Source organism: Tamandua tetradactyla, chromosome 6 (assembly GCF_023851605.1).
Source record: "Tamandua tetradactyla isolate mTamTet1 chromosome 6, mTamTet1.pri, whole genome shotgun sequence".
Classification (NCBI taxonomy): domain Eukaryota; kingdom Metazoa; phylum Chordata; class Mammalia; order Pilosa; family Myrmecophagidae; genus Tamandua; species Tamandua tetradactyla.
Window position 1 is genome coordinate 144,325,302 of NC_135332.1, and position 14,898 is coordinate 144,340,199.

At 37.0% G+C, this 14,898-nt stretch overlaps 1 protein-coding gene across 16 annotated transcripts in view; it reads right to left on the bottom strand.

The window, feature by feature from the left end:
• RGS22 (regulator of G protein signaling 22) overlaps nucleotides 1–14,898 on the bottom strand; it is a 268,718-nt gene that overhangs the window by 174,363 nt on the left and 79,457 nt on the right. The gene's annotated exons all lie outside the window — the stretch shown is intronic.

A 14,898-nucleotide genomic window follows, 5' to 3' on the forward strand; every position in this document is an offset into this window, starting at 1 on the left:
AATAAATATGAGGAAATAAGTCTTAACCTTTTTAAAAACCAAAACCCCAGTTTCTAAGAAGTCTTGATACTATACATAAGCATATATACATAAATAAAATTTTGTGTTCTTAATCATTCTCCTTTTGTTTCTAGGAGCTTGGAAATTCCCTGGTAAAGGAATTTACTGAATCCTTCCTTCCCGATGTACTTCATAAATGTCAGGGTATGCTCCCTTTGTATAAATATCTTACTTCTGTGCCTCCGAGAAACTAGAGAAAGAAATATACCTGGTCTCTATGAAGCAATGTGATCCTCTTAAAAGGAGGTGTATTACTAGGCAGAATGAATAAAGGAAGAAGAAATAATGGCTCCATTATTGCTTTCACTCCCAGGATCTATGAAAACTAACAGTCTCCATTGCTCAAAAGGAGAAAATTAAGTTCAATGTGTTCTTCATTTAAGACTATTTCAACACCATTCCTCCTACTGCGACAAGAAAAAAAAAGTGAAAGAGAGTAACATTTCTGAGCTCTTCTCAATAATTTCTAATTGCTGCCAACTTTTATTTAAAGCCAGCCAGTTAATATACAACAGCATGGTATAGTAGAAAGAGAACTGAGTCAGGAGTCCTGAGTTTGAATGCTGGCTTACCAAAAGAAGTAGCTCTGTGACTCTGGGTAAATCAGGGAATATCCATGGAGCCTCAATCTCCATAACAACAGATGGTAGATTTGCAATGTCTTTTTCCACATTGCCCTCCAATTTTATAATCAGGTCCCTTTTTCAGAACATTAGTTTATTTAGGGTACATTCAGTGAAATTCCTACTCACATGATTAATCTAAACATGTTTAGCCAGATGGTTGAAGACATTAAACTTTTCCTCCTTGGATTAGTAAGTGTTTTAAGAAAAGCACTAATTCTTTCAAATTCTACTAAGGTATTGTTAGATGCAAGATAGTTATAATTAAATAAATATCAGATATCATTTAAAATTGGAAGTATAAATACGTACATATACTTATGTGTCTATGTATATATATGTGTGTATTCAGATACTATCACATCTCTTCAATCTGACTGTGTCCCCTTCAAAGGAATTTAAAGTACATGGACACACTCTTAAACAACAAGTGGGTCAAAGAAGAAATTGCAAGAGAAATTAGTAAATACCTAGAGGCAAATGAAAATGAAGACACAACATATCAAAACTTATGGGATGCAGCAAAGGCAGTGCTAAGAGGGAAATTTATTGCCCTAAATGCCTTTATCAGAAAAGAAGAAAAGGCAAAAATGCAGGAATTAACTGTCCACTTGGAAGAACTGGAGAAAGAACAGCAAACTAATCCCAAAGCAAGCAAAAGGAAAGAAATAACAAAGATTAGAGCAGAAATAAATGAAATTGAAAACATGAAAACAATAGAGAAAATCAATAAGACCAGAAGTTGGTTCTATGAGAAAATCAACAAGATTGATGGGCCCTTAGCAAGATTGACAAAAAGAAGAAGAGAGAGGATGCAAATAAATAAGATTAGAAATGAAAGAGGAGACATAACTACTGACCTCACAGAAATAAAGGAGGTAATAACAGGATACTATGAACAACTTTACGCTAATAAATACAACAATTTAGAAGAAATGGACAGGTTCCTGGAAAGACAGGAACAACCAACTTTGACTCAAGAAGAAATAGACGACCTCAACAAACCAATCACAAGTAAAGAGATTGAATTAGTTATTCAAAACCTCCCTAAAAAGAAAAGTCCAGGACCAGACGGCTTCACATGTGAATCCTATCAAACATTCCAGAAAGAATTAGTACCTACTCTCCTCAAACTCTTCAACATAATCGAAGTGGAGGGAAAACTACCTAATTCATTCTATGAAGCCAACATCACCCTCATACCAAAACCAGGCAAAGATATTACAAAAAAAGAAAACTACAGACCAATCTCTCTAATGAATACAGATGCAAAAATCCTCAATAAAATTCTAGCAAATCGTATCCAACAACACATTAAAAGAATTATACATCATGACCAAGTAGGATTCATCCCAGGTATGCAAGGATGGTTCAACATAAGAAAATCAATTAATGTAATACACCATATCAACAAATCAAAGCAGAAAAATCACATGATCATCTCAATTGATGCAGAGAAGGCATTTGACAAGATTCAACATCCTTTCCTGCTGAAAACACTTCAAAAGATAGGAATACAAGGGAACTTCCTTAAAATGATAGAGGGAATATATGAAAAACCCATAGCTAATATCATCCTCAATGGGGAAAAATTGAAAACTTTCCCCCTAAGATCAGGAACAAGACAAGGATGTCCACTATCACCACTATTATTCAACATTGTGTTGGAAGTTCTAGCCAGAGCAATTAGGCAAGAAAAAGAAATACAAGGCATCAAAATTGGAAAGGAAGAAGTAAAACTATCACTGTTTGCAGACGATATGATACTATATGTAGAAAACCCAGAAAAATCCACAACAAAATTACTAGAGCTAATAAATGAGTACAGCAAAGTAGCAGGCTACAAGATCAACATTCAAAAATCTGTAGCTTTTCTATACACTAGTAATGAACAAGCTGAGGTAGAAATCAAGAAACGAATCCCATTTACAATCGCAACTAAAAGAATAAAATACCTAGGAATAAATTTAACCAAAGAGACAAAAAACCTATATAAAGAAAACTACAAAAAACTGTTAAAAGAAATCACAGAAGACCTAAATAGATGGAAGGGCGTACCGTGTTCATGGATTGGAAGACTAAATATAGTTAAGATGTCAATCCTACCTAAATTGATTTACAGATTCAATGCAATACCAATCAAAATCCCAACAACATATTTTTCAGAAATAGAAAAACCAATAAGCAAATTTATCTGGAAGGGCAGGGTACCCCGAATTGCTAAAAACATCTTGAGGAAAAAAAACGAAGCTGGAGGTCTCGCGCTGCCTGACTTTAAGGCATATTATGAAGCCACAGTGGTCAAAACAGCATGGTATTGGCATAAAGATAGATATATCGACCAATGGAATCGAATAGAGTGCTCAGATATAGACCCTCTCATCTATGGACATTTGATCTTTGATAAGGCAGTCAAGCCAACTCACCTGGGACAGAACAGTCTCTTCAATAAATGGTGTCTAGAGAACTGGATATCCATATGCAAAAGAATGAAAGAAGACCCATCTCTCACACCCTATACAAAAGTTAACTCAAAATGGATCAAAGATCTAAACATTAGGTCTAAGACCATAAAACAGTTAGAGGAAAATGTTGGGAGATATCTTATGGATCTTACAACTGGAGGTGGTTTTATGGACCTTAAACCTAAAGCAAGAACACTGAAGAAGGAAATAAATAAATGGGAGCTTCTCAAAATTAAACACTTTTGTGCATCAGAGAACTTCATCAAGAAAGTAGAAAGACAGCCTACACAATGGGAGACAATATTTGGAAATGACATATCAGATAAGGGTCTAGTATCCAGAATTTATAAAGAGATTATTCAACTCAACAACAAAAAGACAGCCAACCCAATTACAAAATGGGAAAAAGACTTAAACAGACACCTACCAGAAGAAGAAATACGGATGGCCAAGAGGCACATGAAGAGATGCTCAATGTCCCTGGCCATTAGAGAAATGCAAATCAAAACCACAATGAGATATCATCTCACACCCACCAGAATGGCCATTATCAACAAAACAGAAAACGACAAGTGCTGGAGAGGATGCGGAGAAAGAGGCACACTTATTCACTGTTGGTGGGAATGTCAAAGGGTGCAACCACTGTGGAAGGCAGTTTGGCGGTTCCTCAAAAAGCTGAATATAGAATTGCCATACGACCCAGCAATACCATTGCTAGGTATCTACTCAAAGGACTTAAGGGCAAAGACACAAACGGACATTTGCACACCAATGTTTATAGCAGCGTTATTTACAATTGCAAAGAGATGGAAACAGCCAAAATCTCCATCAACAGAAGAGTGGCTAAACAAACTGTGGTATATACATACGATGGAATATTATGCAGCTTTAAGACAAGATAAACTTGTGAACCATGTAATAACATGGATGGACCTAGAGAATATTATGCTGAGTGAATCCAGCCAAAAACTAAAGGACAAATACTGTATGGTCCCACTGTTGTGAACGGACATTCGAGAATAAACTTGAAATATGTCATTGGTAACAGAGTTCAGCAGGAGTTAGAAACAGGGTAAGACAATGGGTAATTGAAGCTGAAGGGATACAGATTGTGCAACAGGACTAGATACAAAAACTCAAAAATGGACAGCACAATAATACCTAATTGTAAAGTAATCATGTTAAAATACTGAATGAAGCTGCATCTGAGCTATAGGGTTTTTTTTTGTTTTTGTTTGCTTGTTGGTTTGTTTGTTGTTGTTGTTTTTTACTATTACTACTACTTTTATTTCTTTTCTTTATATTAACATTTTATATCTTTTTCTGTTGTGTTGCTAGTTCCTCTAAACTGATGCAAATGTACTAAGAAACAATGATCATGCATCTATGTGATGATGTTAAGAATTACTGAGTACATATGTAGAATGGTATGATTTCTAAATGTTGTGTTAATTTCTTTTTTTTCTTTCCGTTAATAAAAAAAAAAAAAAAGAAAAATATAAAGTACATGGACAATAGAGTTCGATAAGAGGATCAGTCCATAGTCCAAAAGGCCTCAGGACCAGGATATCTCCTCAAAATGACAAGCATAGCTGAATGAACAAGTAACAACAATTAGTAGTAAATTATGCATATGGTTTCTTTAATAAACATATTTCATTGGTTGTCAACTCCATCTGTCTTTCAAATATAGGATTCAAACCACCACCACTTACCTAAATGCCACAAAATATTACCCCTGAATTATACTATTGCTAGAATAAACAGCAGTGATAAAAGAGTCTGCTCAAATAAGAGACCAGATCCATCTGGCTGGGGAAAGAAATTGAATTAAACTTGATAGGAATGGACATCAAATATTAACTGGGGTGAGGGGGAATGGAGCAGTATAATATGAAAGACCATCTGGAAAAGATTGCGTCTAGCTCTGAGTACCCATGGAACAAGAAAACAAGCTTGACTTGTATTTATTATTTTCCTTTCTTTCTGTGGCCTTCTACCCTCACACCTGGGAGCTAGAGGAACACAAAGCTGTGATATTTCAAAGCAAAAAATACCAATTAATTAGTTCTGTGGACAAAATACTTTCTGTTAATTGAGTTTTAAATAACACTCAAGTAAAAGTTTTTGAGAGACTGTGACACTCTGAGACCCTCAGTAACCTATATTACTAGTAGTAAATAGTTAAAGTACAGTTGGCATAAATAACAGGGGTGATAAAACCACCGCTTAACGAGAAGCTACGATGTGCCAGGCACCTCTGCACTATCTTGGATCCTTCCACACTCCTGAGATAGATCTTTACAGGTAAGAAAACTGACACCCATTATGTTTAAGTGCTGGCCCATGGACTCCAGAGTTGGAGTGTTTAAATATCTGTGCTAGGTCTGTCTAGTCTCAAAGACAGCACATTTCACCTTTGTGATGGTTAATTTTATGTGTCAACTTGGTCAGGTTGTTTGGTCAAATACTAGTCTAGATGTTGCTATGAGTGTATTTTGCTAATGTGATTAGCATCTAAAAGCAGTTGACTTTAAAGGAGGTTACCCTTGATAACGTAGACAGGCCTCATCCAGTCAGCTGAAAGCCTTAAAAGTAAAAACTGAGGTTCCTGGAGAAGAAATTCTGCCTCAAGACTACAGTATAAAACTCCAGTCTGATTTTCCAGGTTGCCAGCCTTCCCTACAGATTTTTGGACTCAAAACTGCAGCACTGACTCTTGCCTGAGTTTTCAGCTTACTCGTCTGCCCTACTGATCTCCGATTTGCTAACGCCCACAATTGTGTGAGCCAATTCCTTAAAATAATCTCTTAAAATGTGTGTGTGCGTGTGTTCTATTAGTTCTGTTTCTCTGGAGAACACTGATTGATACACCCTTTGCTACACTGCCTCACATGATAAAACTAGCATGTACTGATCATCTGCTCTACACCAGCCAATGTGCTAAGTTAATAACCCTATGAAATAAGTGGACCTGGAATTCAATTCCATAATGATTAGGTTCAGGTGTCAACTTGGCCAGGTGATGGTGCCCAGTTGTCTGGTCAAGCAAACACTGGCCTATCTGTTGCTGTGATGACAGTTCATGGACTTAAATCATGAGCATGTCGATTGCATCCACGGCTGGGAAGGGGAGTATCTTCTGCAGTGAGTAATGATTAATCTAATCACCCAAAGGCTTTTAAGAATTCAGAAGAGAGAATCTCTCTTTTCCACTTCAGCCAGCCAGCCTCTACTGAGAAATTGTTGAGGACCTTCAATGGAGTTACCAGCTTGTGGCCTGACCTTCAGATTTTGGGCTCTTGCATCCCCATGGTTCATGAGACATTTTTGTAAATCTCATATTTACAGATATCTCCTGTTGGTTCTGTTTCTCTAGAGAACCCTGACATACAAATTCCAAGGTGTTTTGATCCAAAAGTGTGTCTCTTAACCATTCTTGTTTTATTAGTAAAGGCATAGAGGCATGAAGAAACATGGTAGATGTGGGTAACTATAAGCAGATCAGTGCAGTGGAAGAGAAAGTTTAAGAAACAGAGAGGAAAGACTTGAAGTACTGAAGTAGATAGGACCAGATCATGGAAGGCTTCACATGTCATTTTAAGAATAATACCAAAGGTGGGGTTCAGTGTGAAACTTCATAGTGGGGGCTAGAAAATAACAATCACTACTGGCATTTTTATGTAGTAGTAAATAAGTGTAGGACTATAATCACAATATACTCTTTACTTCCCATTGTTTTTGTTTTACTGCCCACCAAAACAGTGTTTTAAGAGTTAAACAAAGGCTAATACAAGCTCTGACTTGGCCTTGTATTCAGCGTACAACTGAGTACCTATAAAAACTACTTTTGGTTGGAAACAAACAAAACAAAACAAAAGTCCCAGCATTTGTTATGCCATAACTTATGGTTGTTTTCAGTTGTATACACGGAATAATAACTTAGACTGAAATCCTAGATATGTATTTTGGCTTCAGTGTATGATCCTTAACTGTTAAACTGTGAAATTAAACCATATTTAACTAGCAATCAGAATAAAAACTGAATTCGTAGAGGAAAAAAGAATTATAGGCTGTATCTCAATCCTTAAAAATAGGGAGACACAGAGAACTCCCAGGGAATAACATAGTCAGATTTGTGTTTTAGGAAGAGTCTCCTGGTCACAGTATAGAGGATGTGCTATTTGCTTGCCTGCTTTCAGCTGGTTAGGCAGACACACCCCACAAGCAGAGCCTTCACTACACTGTGGGGAGGCTCTCTGCTAGCTCAGAGCTACTGTTATCACAACCAAGTTGAAAGTAGCAATTAACTCTTGAGCTGTCCCTATCATGCATAGAATTTGGGGCAGGTTTTAAGACAGGTAGTCAGCAAGTATTCTTTTTTCATCTTACAAAGTGAAACTGCAGCTGAGAAACTTTAAATGAGTTCTTCCTGACTTTACAGAAAGTCCCCTAGTGTGCTTCCTACAGAACTATGGATTCATGACTATGAAACTGCTTTAAACCTAGGACTGGCCTATAATTTCAGTTAGGGCTTGTCATGAATGCTGTGAATAGACTCACTGAAGATCCATTCCAACCTCCTAAAATGCAGAGGCTGGAAAACTCAAAACTACATTTCCCAGATTCCCCTGTAGCTGCAGTTCCACATGAAAATTAGGCTTTGCAATACACAGGCACTCACAAAAATATGTGAATTTTGAACCAAGTTAACTAGAGAAGGAGGCAGGGTACATGGCATCCATTCTGAGGGGAAAAAGGTGAAAGAGGAAAATACATGAAAGTGAGAAGAAGAGCTAATCAAAAAAGTACTTTGCAGAAAAAAGCACAGAGAAAACAATAAAAGGAAAATTGTGTTTATGATAAAACGACATGAACTGTTCTTATATATAAAAACAAATGTAAATTTATGATTTGTTAAAACATTTATAATTCTTTAAACTTAAGAATTTCTCTCTGTGGAGTTAATTAAAATGGGACAATATCACTGTCAAGGGCAAAAAAGTATTTTCCTATTTAAAAAGCAATGAATATGGGGGATAAGGGGTATGGAGGACTTGGGTTTTATTTATTTTTATTAATTTTCTTGAGTAATGAAAATGTTCTAAAATTGATCATTGGGATGTATGTACAATTATGCGATGATATTGTGAGCCAGTGACTGTATACTTCGGATGGTCTATGGATATATTTCCATGAAATTGAACAAAAAAAGCAGTTTAGGGTCCTGTGCACTAAAGTTTCCAAACTCTCAAAACATCAAAAAAAAAAAAAAAGCAAGGAGTTAGAGTAGAGCTCTGAAGTGAAGGCCCTTAACTCTGAGTGGCAACTTACTAATTCAAAACTTATCCCAATTCATTCATTGCAATGCAACAACAAAATTGTTTAGTGTGCTAGTGTCCACTGCTATCCTAAGCATAGAAACAAAGATGTATAAAGCATTGTTTCTGCCCTTGAAGGAACAAGTACATGGTCATTTGTTTTTTTCTCTAGCATGAAAAATTCAACAAAATACTGAAATTAAATGAGTGCAACATGCAAATGTTGAAGGAGAATCTATCTACAAAGACTCTGTAGAAATACTAGAATTTTACTTCTAATATCATAGTCTAGATATAGGCAGAACTTAAAAGGGATTTGGCCAAACTAGAAACTTCTTATTTCTAGAATAAGTAGAATGATAAAATAGAAGAAATTTGGGGCAAATTACCTTGCCTCACTGAGATTTATCCTATCTGCAAACAGGGTTTTAACTAAATAATTTCAAGGACTTTCCGTGATTGATACTCATCACATTCCAGGTTAAAACAAACTTCAAAGCCTATGTTCTTTCTGTTTCTTCATCCTGACTCTCACGTTTATTCACACATGGGGTGGTGCCAGCCATCTACGTGCCTTACACAGAGAAAGAAGCTGGTCTTTAATTATTACCCAAATTCCCACTGCCTGCTTAAAAAGAATCTCTCACATATTGAATCCTTTGTTTTATTTTATTTTATTTTATTTTTTTTACCATTTCTAAGCTTATCAACAAAACTCCTAAAATTAGTTTAATGTGTGATAATCAAAGACACATGGGGTGAGGGAGATAGACATGAACAATGTAGGAAGTCCTTCCCCCAGAAAGCTGAGTAGGCCGATTTAAAGAATGCTCAGTTTTTAATCATATGACAGGAAAAATCTTCAGTTTGAGCCTCCAACCCTGTTCTCTACAAGCTGTTGCAGACTTCTCTTTCCTATACTTCATTTTCCTATTTCAAGGGTATCATTTTCCACATGTTCTAAAACGAACTGACCTAAAGGTGGTGAAAGCTAACTTTGTAGTACCAGTCACCCATGTGCGAAAAATATTTTCACAGAAAAAGCAAGTGCATGAAAATATTCTTACCACAATAAATTGCTGGTTCCACATTTCTTTGAAAAGGGGAGAAAAAAAAACCTGTGAATAATTAGTGATGTGCTTAAACTGCCAGCCCGGCACCACTGAAACTCACCGGGTGCCAAATTATTTAGCTGAACAGTATTTAAATTAAAAACTAATGACTAGGTTAATTTAATACATCTTCATCTCTGCTCCAACTCTGTCTCTACTAATTGAGCTCCAAAGCTATATTTTAAACATGCATCCTAGTCAGTGAATGAAAAACATCTGACTACTTGACTATAACAAGTTACCAATAACAACTTCTTTTAATCTAAGTTTTATTGTCATTTTAGATGTTTAACCATCAACTTTTTACAAGACATATTTCCCGATGGCAATATGCATCGAGAATATCACCAATGCATAGAAAATATCACCAAAGCATAGAAAATATCTTTAAAAAATGAGTTACACTAGGTAATTTGAGTGCTTCATATTTGAGTACAAGACTTATCAAAATGACAACAGATATAAATTGCTGAACTAAACAGTACGACCCAGAGCTTCATCAGATTCATTTAAATCAATCTCTTAGGAGCAAATTTTGGCAGGGGAAGACAGAAGACTTCTTCCCACTATTCTCCAAATCTTCTCTTTCTTCCTCTCCCTCTCTGTTTCCTGACCCAACAATCCATCTAGCATATAACTCCTGCATAAAGCTGAAAGAAATTATAATAGTTTACAGATTTTTTAAGAAAGTGTGGAGAATCTGTCCAAAAAGAAAGAAGTTATGGTAAAATTACAAAGGCACATAGCTCAGCATGGTCTGGCAAACACATGACATACCTATCCTTGCAAAAAGGGTATAGAACAGGCCACCCCTTTAGCTTCTGCAAACCATAAATGTCACAAACATTCTAAACCACCCACAGAGGACCAACCTAAATCTGTATGTGGGCTATCTACTCAAGCCCACAACAGTCAATGAGCATAACACACACAAAACAAACCCAAAAGTAAAAAAAAAAAATGTTTTCACACTATAGCACAGAAGAAAACTTACTAAGTAAACACTTGTCCATAAAGAGTTGACAGCAAAAAACTCCCAGACACCAAATGAAAACAATATCTGAATGTGAAGTTGGCACAAGAACAAGCAGAATGAAGTTATGAAAGCTAGGATTTGGAAAGTGCCATAATCATTTATAATAGCAGCAACTGTCCTGGATTCCCCTCATCAAAAAATAACATGGAGGCAGGCTACCAGCCATCAATTTCTGGATCTTACAAAGTGTCCCAAGGGAAGTGGGGTAGGAGCCAGAAAGCCTGATTCCTAGCCCATTTCTGCCATAATCCAGTGTTGGGGCCTTGGTCATGTCATACATATGTAGACGTCTCAGAAATCTAGATGACCTAAAGGCCCTTTCAGATGGAGAATGTTATGATTTGTATCTACATTCTTGGGCTTAGATTATTGATTTTGGTTGTGGGGGGAGTGGTGGGGAGAGAGGAGGGGGAAAAAGAGAAGATTAGAAGATTCATTTGTTTATTTCAAAGATTTTACATGGAAGTATAGAAATAAAATAGAGTTGTCCTCCAGAAGCCTGGGGAGATACAGAAGAAAGGATCCCAGGAGATTTTGTCTCCTGAGAAATTTACAATGTAGCTCCTGAGATAAAATAGAGAAGAAGGAATTAACCAAAATTTTTCTTAGTTGAGAAAGCACAATATAACATCCAGTGTACATATCCCCTCTACAATATCCCTGAAAGATGGTTTCCTAACCTCTACTTGAATACCACCAATCACAGGGAGTTTACTCCTTCACAAGACAGCCCATTTTATTGTTAGAAAACAAACTTTAAAGTTCATTTCTTCTAATGAGTGAAAAGCAGTTTCCTTATGAACATTGGCCTTGGTTCTTCCTCTAGAGTCACAGAATATATTAACCCTTCTTCTTCAATGAGATCTTCAAATATTTGAAAACTATTCCATTCCACCCCTACCACCCATACCCAAGCCAAGTTAAACACCCACACTTCTTTCAACCATTCTTCATCTGACCTGTTTGCAGAGTGCTTATTGGCTGAGTCTCTCTGAGTTGGTTTGGCATGGCAACATTTTCAACAAATGGCACCAATATTCCAAAATGTGGTCTGACAATTCAATTTGATTTAAAAAAAAAAAAAAAGTATTTATTAAGTGCCTTCTATGTGCCAAACTAATATTTTCCTGATCTTGACTATACTTCTATTAATGCACCCTAAGAACACCTGAGCTTTGTTTTAGCCCATTCCAGCCTATTTAGATAATAACGACCTCAGATTCTGTAATCCAAATTCTCAGTTTATTCCTCTCATCTTTGTGTGTGCTGCACCATACAGGCCCAGAAGGGGAGTGAATTAGTCAAAGGCTTTGGAACCATGTGGATGTGGGTTGGCCCTGTCACTTATTAGCTGAGTGGACTTAAGCTGGAAAAAACACTGATTCTCTTTCAACTTTTCATCCAAGACGCTGATAGAAATAATTTTTAAAAGTCAAAACTAATGACAGATTTGTGTGACACAGAAGATTACTCTCTAGGCTGACGATGATCCACCAAATTAAATTAAAGAGTGATTTCTCATTATGTTTCAGGAATGTAACATGTGAAGATCTAGTTAAGGAAGGCAAAGGAAAGAGAAGCACTTATTCTATGCTAGTCTCTTGATATAATTATCTCATTTCATAACAATCTTATAGTTATCTTGCTTCCATGGAGAAGAAAACTGAGGAATTAACTAACTTTTCTAAGTTCACACAGGTAATGCTTGGAAGAGCTGGACTTAAACATGGTGCTGTCTTACTCCACTTGGCAGCCATTGCATCATGAGACTTGAATAGAAGAAGAACACATGTGGTCAGGTGCGTGGGGCAGGCAAGGCAGGGAAGAGGGTGCAGGTGGCACAAGCAATATGAAACTAGAGATAAAGCTAGAATGGTTAAGTCGAGGCCAAATTGAAAAGGGTCTTGAATTCCATACCAAAGAATTTGGACTTCAATCTGTAGGCTATTAAGAGTCAAGCTGTCCTGGTTATATTAGTGAATCAGTTCAAATATTTGGAAACCAATTTCATGTATAATCACAAGGGTTTTGCAGACAAATAAAACAACATAAGTGGAGCATGTGTTGGTACCATTTTAGATAGGGTCTGTTCTAGTTTGCTAGCTGCTGGAATGCAATATACCAGAAACAGAATGGCTTTTAAAAAGGGGATTTAATAAGTTGGCAGTTTACAGTTCTAAGACCAAGAAAATATCCTAATTAAAACAATCTATAGAAATGTTCAATCTAAGGCATCCACAGAAAGATAGCTTGGTTCAAGAAGGCTGATGAAGTTAATGGTTTCTCTCTCAAGTGGGAGGGCACATGGTGAACACAGAGTTTCTCTCTCATCTGGAAAGGCACATGGTGAACACAGTCAGGGTTCATCTCTCATCTGGAAGGGCACATGGCGAATATGGCATCACACAGCTTCTTCTCCTGGCTTCCTGTTTCATGAAGCAGCCCGAGAGGCATTTTCCTTCTTCATCTCCAAAGGTCGCTGGCTGGTGGACTCTGCTTCTCATGGCCATGTCATTCTGCTCTGCTCTCTCTGAATCTCCTTCTTTCTCCAAAATGTTTCCTCTTTTATAGGACTCCAATAAACTATTCACGACCCACCCAAATGGGTGGCGAAACATCTCCCCTAATCCAGCTCAACAGCCACTCTTGATTGAGTTACATCTCTAGGGAGATGATCTGATTACATACAATATTGAATAGGGATTATTCTGCCTTTACAAAATGGGATTTAGATTAAAACATGGCTTTTCTAGGGGTCATACATCCTTTCAAACCAGCAAAGGGTTGTTAGGGAAGATTCTCTGTGAACAGAAAATTTTCTGAACAGAAGAGATTTAAATCAAAAGAAAGCCATAGAGATATCTCAGGAAAGAGTGTGCCAGACTGAAGGGCCTTGAGCATTCCTGGCATGTTTTTGTTTGAGAAACACAAAGAAGGCCATTTTGGTTGGAAAAGAATTAACAAGGGGAAGAGTGGTGGAAAATGAAGATAGTGATTAAGCGAGAGCCAGATCATCCAGGACTGGGGATTTTATTCCTAGTCTAAAGAGAAGCTACTAGACAGGGTATTGAGGAGGAAGTGACATGATTCAATTTATTATTGCTCTCATCATTTATGCTATACTTTACTGAAATCATAATACATTTATTTATGGCTCTCCCTAAAATACCAGTCCATAGCTATACATATATAAATTTGGCATATTTATTTTCTTAGTAAACCCATTCTGCATTGTAATTCTTAGCCAAATGCTTGTAAACCAAATATGACTCATCTGTTTCAGAATTTTGCCAGGTACTTGGTTTGTGAATCCTTATTCCTCTTCTTCCTACCCCTAAACTCTTTTTGAAAACCTGTGACAATATCAGCCTTCTTTAGTCTTCTGGTACTCAATAAGAGCAGAGAACAGGTAATTAGTGGGTAGGCTCTGTGGTACTGAATGTAGATGCAAAACGAGCACAAAAAAGAACAGGTAAAAGCAGAAGAATTTAGAGAGACAGAAAAAAGGGAAAACACAGCCCAGGTGAGCTGCATGGGTTCATGAAGGGGTCACGTTTTGAGAATCTGCCAAGGAGAGATGAAAAAGATGTCTACCCAGACGTAGTTCAACAGAAGTCACACACTGTCATTTCACCTAAAGCTTGGATGTACAAAAATTAACATTTTTGTAACAGTTAAATCAAATGGCTAATGTCTGCTCTGACTGGATGGTAGAGTGCTTCTCAGTTTTTGGGTAAATTCTCTATACTATTCTCATATGATTAAAATAGAGTTTGAAGAAAGAAAGGTTGTTTGGAGCTGTGTGTACCCCCAAAAAACATCATGTTCTTAAATTTAATCCATTCCCGTGAAGGTGAATCCATTTTAAGTAGGACTTTTTAATACAGTTCTGTCAGTTAAGGTGTGGTCCACCTACAGGCTAATTCCTAATCCTGTTACTGGAGTCCTTTATAAACAAAATGAAACTCAGGCAAGGAGAAAACGCCACAGGAAGCAAGAGCTGAAATTCAATGAAAATCAAAAGAGACCAGAGAGGCCAGGAGAGGCAACCATGTTCATTGCTTACGTGACAGGGGAGCCAAGGGTCAAGGATCGCCAGCAGCCAGCCTCAGAATGCCAGTTTAGGAAGAAGGCATCACCTTGATGACGCCTTGATTTGGACTTTCGCTTGGGTTCAAAACTGTGTGCTTTTAAATTCCCATTGTTTAAGCCAGCCTATTGCATGGTATTTGCTTGAGCAGCCAAGGAAACTAAAACAGTAGGGAAATTTATTTCCTTGAG